Consider the following 7,980-nt stretch of genomic DNA (forward strand, 5'->3'; position numbering starts at 1 on the left):
ACCATTATCCCATTTCTCAAAAGATCTAATAAAATAGTAACAGCTGCTTTATGTCAATTTCTATTGCCAAAGATAAAGTCAAGTTCAAATGAAATTGAGTAAGAGGCCCAAGATAGGGACTCCTGATATACTCATATCTAGTTCACCGAGGCACAGCTACTTTATTGCCCTGTTTCTTGTTATTCTTAACACAGGCAGAGTTATGTAGGAACAGGAACCTTATTTAAGAAAGTGGCTTCTTCAGAATGCCTATAGGCAAGTCTCTAATGCATTTGCTTGATTAATAATTAATATGGGTAGGATCATCCATAGAAGGGGTAACAGTTTCAGGGCATGAGGGCTTGAGTATATAAGAAAGCAGGCTGGGCAATCCATGAGGACTAAGCTAGTGAGTAGTATTCCTCCATGGTTCCCAGTCACTGCCTCAGTGATTGCTTCCAGGTCGCTACACTGAATTTATGTCTTGACTTGCCTTCATGGTGGCCTTGAACTAAAAAATGAAAAAACTCTTTGTTTTCCAGGTTGTTTTTAGTGTTTTATCACACTAGCATACCTCCATGAAGACACTTAAAATGGTTTCGTTTCAAATAACTCATCTACACATTTTCTAAAATGTATTGGAGTTAGGTTTTAGTACTGCCTTAAAACTTTTGGGTTGAAATCAGTTTGGAAAATTTGTGTGAAGCTGCTATTAAGATGTCAAATGATCTCTTTCATGTTTCCCTTTAGAAACTTTCTCATTCTCAGATGTTGCAGGATATTTGATCATACTGTGAAACTCCAAGTCTACTTTAAAATAATTAACCTTGGATCAAGAAGCACAACCAGTGACTAGTTGACAAGAATTAGCCATAGAGAGGATGGAAGAGCCAGGAATACAGATAGAGGGACACATAGAAAGGAACAGGAAGGGACATAGATATGCTCCATCTTTTGGATTTGGAAAGAGACAGATGCCTCTCCTGCTGGATCTCCTGCCATAAAGGAAGGTAAGCTGGTTGCCTCTTGGCTTCTCCAGTTTAGCAGATTTTCACACCAACACCTGACTCCCTGTCTTTATTGGTAAATAGAATGATAGAGACTTAGTTAAAACATGCATTTAATAGCTAAAGACTAGCTGGTGCCCAGCTAGTTCCTGGAAATCATGCCTGGCCCTTGTCTGAATAGCAGGGTACTGACTGTGGGGCTGCTGGTCACAGATGGTAGTTAAAATATCAGTAGATTTTAGTGCAACCACTAAGCAGAAAAACAAAACAAAAAAAACAGCAAACAGAACTGTTATTTCCTTCTTATTAATTCATATTTAGTAAAAGAATATAGAAGTAATATATAATAAAAGTCTGTCTTGTGCTGAATAAAAGTTAATATACTCAAAAGGCTTGCCTCCACCACATTCATATTCTTAGTTTTTCACTGTGAGATCTAAATATAATACATACATTCACTTATCTTATTCATCAATGTTTTGTTATATGTATTAATATGCCAATATATTACCATTTTACTTCAGAATATTAGATTTTTCATAGTTCATCATCATGTCCCTTATAATCTTTCTCATACCACATATGAATATTGTATGAAGTTGAGTATCACCCTAACTGTGACGGTCATGTGTGGATGAGGTGAATAACATCATGGAGAATATAAAAATTAAGTTATTAATGCTTGTCAACAATTTCACACTATTTCAAAGAAATATATGAGCCTGAGCTGTATTTTTAATATAGAAATTAAACCAGAACTATAAATTGATCATGTGCATACTTAGTCATTAAGTCTCCATCTTGTTACAAAAGTTAAGTCATGCTTTTATAACTTAAACACATTTTGACATTTTCACATATGTACATAATTAATACAAACCACTCTTCCTCTCCAGTCTTCCTCCTACCCCTGTCTATGACACCTGCCCTACTCCCTAACAAGTTTCCTTCTTATTTTTATGTCTCTTTACTTGGTAACTCAGTAAATTTTCACAGAATTATGTGTGTTCCTGGGTTAGAGGTAATCTTTTGCACATGGTGGTTTATTAGAGGTTAATAAATAGAAGACACTGACTAGCCTTCTTACAGAATCTATAAGTAGTACTAAGGAGTTACATCCCTAAAGCCCAGTCTTGCATTGGTCCAGTGCAGCTAGCAGTAGTTTTGTGACTAGTGATTGCAATAGTTATGTCAAATCTAGAGGAATGTCCTATGCAGACTGTCACTCTGTTGTATGGCTCTTGCATACCCATTTTCTACAATTTTAATCCCTATGCCATTATATTCCTGGAGCTGTAGATGGAGGGCTATAAATGTCTTGCTTAGGGCTGAATCCTCAACTTCTATCATTTCTCAGTATCATGGGCAGGCTACAGCTCTCTGCATTCAAAACCTTTCAATGCAAAGAGAAATTTAATGGTTAAGGTTGAGAGTACATTTTGAATATGGGTATAAGTATAAATACTTAGAAAGTTGTTTGATATTATGATAGTAAGTTCTCTTGAAGCTTTTATAAGTTCTGCCTTCGTTTAATTTTCTGTTGTTGTGATAAAGTATTTGACAAAGCAAGTTGATGAAGGACCACTTTCATTGGCTCACAGTTCCATGTTATAGCCATCATTGTGAAGTCAAGGCAGCATAGTCATAGCATATGCACAATAAAGTGCAGAGTACAAAATTAATGCATGCTTTTGCTCAATCTGACTTCTCTACTCATAAAATTCAGAACCTCCTACCAAGGGAATGGTGCTAGCCACATTATTTGTATCTTCTCACTACTATTAAAGAAATCTATATAATTTCCTGTATACACACACACAAAGCCAATATTGTGGGGGTCTCTACAAATGCTAGAGCAATGAGAGGAATAATCCATGAGAGTCAAGAAGGATGTCTAAATCAGCCTTACTTAGCTACCTGGTGCTGGTTAAAACTTCTAGAATATGACACCAGTCAGTTTATTTAAATATATTTAAGGACAATACAATTCCGAGGAAAAATTTCCTGGTAATTATTTTTTTAAGGAGAACAAACTATCTGTCTTCATTATACATGCCAATCCAAGTTCCCACTCCCTCCCTTCCTCCCATTCCTTCTACTTACCACCCACCCCACCCCCTATTAACTCCACAGAGAGGTTAAGGCACATTGATTTGGGGAAGGTCCAAGGACCTTCCTATTATGCCTAGTCTGAGCAAAGTATGCATCCAAAGAAAATAGGTTCCTGAAATGCTAGTACAAGTAGTAGGGATAAATCCTGGTGCTAGTAACCCCCTAATCTGCTCCAGCCATGCAACTGTCAACCTTATTCAGAGGGACTAGTGTGGTCCTATGTTTGTTCCTTTCCTGTCCTGCTGGACATAGTGAGTTTCCATTAGCTCAGATAGACTATTTCAGTGGGTGTACTCATCATGCTCTTGACCTTTTTGTTTATATTCTCACCCCTCCCATTGTTCAGCTGGACTTCGTAAGCTCAGTCAAGTGCTCCAATGGAGGTTTCTCCCTGTTTCTACAAGTTGCTGGATGAAGTTTCTATTGTGACATTTTAGATATTCATCAGTCTGAATATAGGGCAAGGCCAGTTCAGGCACCCTCTCCTATTTTGCTTAGGGTCTTTGCTGGGGTCATCTTTGTGGATTTCTGTGCATTTCTCTAGAGCCAGGTTTCTTGCTAGCCTCATAATGATCCTCAATCAAGATATTTCTTTCTTTGCTCTCGTCTCTGTCCTTTCTCCATCCCAACTATTCCTTTTCTTCAAGTTATTCTCCCCTTCTTCCCTCCTCTTCCTCTTCTGCCATTTGTTGTCCCCCTACCCTCATGCTCCCAGTTTTGTCAGATGATCTTGTATATTTCGACTCTTTAGATAGATCTACATTTTTTAAGGCTTTATCTTGATACTTAGCTTCTCTAGGGTCATGAACTATAGGTTCAATATTTTTTATTTATAGCTATTATCCACTTATGAGTTTCAATTCCATGTGCACAATAAAACTTAACATGTGAATGCTTTAAAACTCTTTTTCAAAGTACACTTGACCTCTACCATAAGATGGAAGGCCTTAGTATCTGGTAAGTTCTTGGTCAAGCAGATATCTTAGATATCATCAAGCTATAAAATACATGTGACATATCCTCTAAAGATAGGTTCCATTGGTGTAGAAACAAAGATCCGGGGGGAAGTGTCTAGAATAAACATAGTAGTCTGGGGTATTCAGTGTAGCCTTTTTCTGAAGATAGTAAAAGGCTAAAACAAACAAAAAAAAGAAAAACAGGTTATTAATATATTCTCTCTGAGCTAGCTTTCAAGGTGGAGAAGAGTTTTATGTATCTCTTCTGTTAAAGAGACAGACTTAACCACTTAGGATTCTTGTTTTCTCTAGAACTTTTCTGTGTGCACAAAGACCTTGTACACATCTATATCTACACAGTACTATTGAGATAGTTCTCCATTGATATTCTTTTCCCTGTTGACTATACATTGTGTTGTGTCCGCAATTACAAAAAAACATTGCTACTTCCCAAAGCATGGGAGCATAACTGAGTTTTCTGTACCAGGCATGGATTCCGATGGAAAGGCCCTAAAGTCCAATCACAAAGTAGCTGGATAACCCCACAACAGTCATACCACTATTGCACAGGTTGGCCCATCTTGTCTAGTAGCTTGGGTTTGTGGACTTTAGGAAGGACAGCTGAGCATGATAATTAATGCTTCCTTTTCTTCAAAATAGCCTGCACAGCAGCTTTCAGCTCTTTGAAAGTTGGCTGGTGGGAATGTTCCCAAATCAGTTCCTGAAAATTCCCTGTGTATCTTACAAAAGGGATATATAGTTTTTTTGTTTTGTTTTGTTGTTGTTTTGTTTTGTTTTAGAAGAACCTTTTTTTTTCTAGTTTTGGTGGGCAATCAAGAGGCATGGCAAGAGCCTGTACTATTGAGAGACCTCTGGGGTTTCTCTGAACAAATCTTTTGGATATATCCATACCAGGAACTAGGATATTTGTTTAGCACTTCATTATTTCTAGGAGAAGTATTAGCTAACCATGCAGATTAATCTTCCTTTTGAAGTTTTTATTTCAGTTAAAAGATAGCATGTTGCTTTATGGATTTCTCATGTACTATTCATTTTAATTAAACCTTTTCCTGACTTTTTCATCCCTTCAATGATCCCAGCTAACTCCTTATTTCAACCTATCCTACCTACAGTGTTCCCTCTTTACTTTCATTTTTACCCATGTTCTAGTATCCCCCTCCCTTAAAGCAAGTCTCCCCAGGTCTCCTGCCTTATATTTTGGATTATACAGACATTTTATATTAAACAAACAGAGCTAAAATCTTCAAGCTAAGACTCCAGATAAGAGAGAATATGAAGGCGTTTTTTTTTCTGTGTCTGCATCATCTCAGTATAATTTTTCCAGTTTTATTGATTTACATACAAATTTGATAATTTCAATTTTGCTTACAGCAGACTAAAATCCAGCTGTGAATATGTGTCCCATTCTCAGTACCACTCAGCTGTTGATGGAAAATAAGGATGCTTCTGTTTGGTGCTATTTTGAGTATAACATCAATGAACATGTATGTGTAGATTTCTGTGTAACATGGCAGAATATGTGTTCTTTCAGTACTTGGTACTCCTAACAGTAGGAGTAGGGGTGTCTCTGACTCTTTTGCTTACTCTTGAGACCATTTTCCTCCCTTTGGGTTCCCTGGTCGGGCCTTGATATGAGTTTTTTCCTAGTCTTATTGTACCTTGTTACACCAAGTTTGGTTAATATGCTTTGGAGGCTGCTAGGTATTGGAAGTAAAATGGAGGAAAAGTGAATCTGGGCAAGAGGTGAGGGTGCTTTTAGGGGTGGAGGGAGAGGCAGCTGTGATTAGGAAGAATTGTAAGAGAAAAGAATAAATAAAATACTAGTACTAATAGAAATAGTGTTCATGAGTCACATGAAATTCTACTTATACATTTTTGAGAAGCAGCAGCACGGAGTTCCAAATACTTGCTATAGTTTTCACTCATACAAACAGGGTACTCTGGCTTCTTATTCTGCATATCCAAATCTGCTTGTGGTGCCATTTGTATTGTTTTTAGTAGTTGTTTTGATTTGGATGAAGTGTAATCTTATAGTAATTATAATCTGCATTTCATTGATGACTAAAAAGACGTTTTCTATTAGTTGTTTTTGTTGTTTCCTACCTCATGTATTTCTTCTTTTGAGAACTTTCCATTTAGTTCTATACATCAGTTAGTTTTTGTTTGTTTTAATTAGGTCATTCAGTTCCTTGGTGTTTAAATTTTGGATTTACTTTTACATTCTAGACACTAATCTTTGGCCATAGGAATAGTTTGCAAAGGTTTCCTTCAATTCTGTGAACTGATATTTTACTCAAATTATAGTTTCTTTTGTCATGTAGAAGCAACTTTGTTGGGTTTGACAAGTGTTGATCTAATTTCTGGTAACAATGTACTTTTTAGAAAGCATTAACACTTGTATGTTGAAATATTTTCTATACATTTTCTTTACCAACTCAGAATTTATGTTGACAAACTGGTTAACCCATTAAACGATCTTCACAACATGGAAGAAAATGTATCTCATTAAGGAATAAAATATAATACTTTTTAATTAGCTTGATCAAATCATCTCCAATGCTCTACTTCCCTCCAAATGTCCTCAAAATTCAAGATCACATCAAGAATTCCATTCATTGTGATCAAGTTGTTTTCAATGCAGAAATGCAATTTTGTTTCAACATACAGAAATCAATAAATGCAATACGACACAAAACTATACTGAAAAACAGAAACAACATGATGATCTCAACAGTCTTAGAAAGGCTTTTGTCAAAGTCAACATCAAATCATGATTAAAATCATGAAATTAATAAATATTATGGGAAAAATTAGCATGCCTCAATGAGACACACACACACACACACACACACACATATATATGAGATCAGGAATGTAAATAGGGTATACTTTATTTCTACTCAATAAACATCAATCTTGATTGAATAATGAGCCACATATCACATTTTAAAGCTAATATTGATTACCACTTAGAATTTTAAATTCAGCCCAGAAACCTTGAATGAAAAATCTAATAACATCTTGATTAATAATTAAAACTCAAATGATTTGGTATGTTAGTTAGTTTCCCTTATGCTGAAAACTTATTTACATCACTTTTCTCCAATGATGTAGGTGGGTTTCCAAAGTCAGATGGGTTCTTTCTGTGGATAGAATACACTAAAAGATAAAATTACATGTCAAACCCTGTTTTAAAGTTATATTAGATAATATATCAAGTTAAAATCTGCTTTTTGTAAGTACAGAATGCTATTAATAACCAAAAAATTTAGTGCTAATAACCTTCATATCAAGAACTAAATTTCATGTGTTTTTGTACTTCATTGTCCCATTGAAAATGTATGGACTTCAAATATTAAATCTTCCTCTTCCCTATATATGAAATAATCAGATTATTTTAAGTTGTTCTCTAAATTTTGAAACCAGAAACTGATTCTTTTTGACTTGTTCAATGCGACAGAAACTGATTTATTAACATGCGTTATATGAATAAATTAAGTACATCCCCAAACAGTAAAGAACAACTTTACCAATGTAAATGGCTTCATTTTTATAGTACATTGATCAGTTGGGAGTCTCTGTGTTTATTACCCTTTACTTCAAGAAAAAGCATCTCCATCTAAAGTAGAGGAGTGATCTAATCTATGTGTTCAGCAGTTAAGTCCTTTGGATGCATTTTAATGTGATGTTCCTTTAGCACGATAGTAGTAGGATTTCTCTTCTTATCTTTGACTATTTAACTATGGCTTTTTGACCACATTATTAGTGCCAAGTATGGCTTCCATCTACTGTAATGAAATTTAAATCTAATCAGCCAATGATGGTTTACAGCCACAATATTTATGTAACTATTATATGATACTGTTAATTATAACTGAATTTAGTTTCATTTTCCTCAATTCTTA

Source organism: Microtus ochrogaster, unplaced genomic scaffold (genome assembly GCF_000317375.1).
Source record: "Microtus ochrogaster isolate Prairie Vole_2 unplaced genomic scaffold, MicOch1.0 UNK95, whole genome shotgun sequence".
Classification (NCBI taxonomy): domain Eukaryota; kingdom Metazoa; phylum Chordata; class Mammalia; order Rodentia; family Cricetidae; genus Microtus; species Microtus ochrogaster.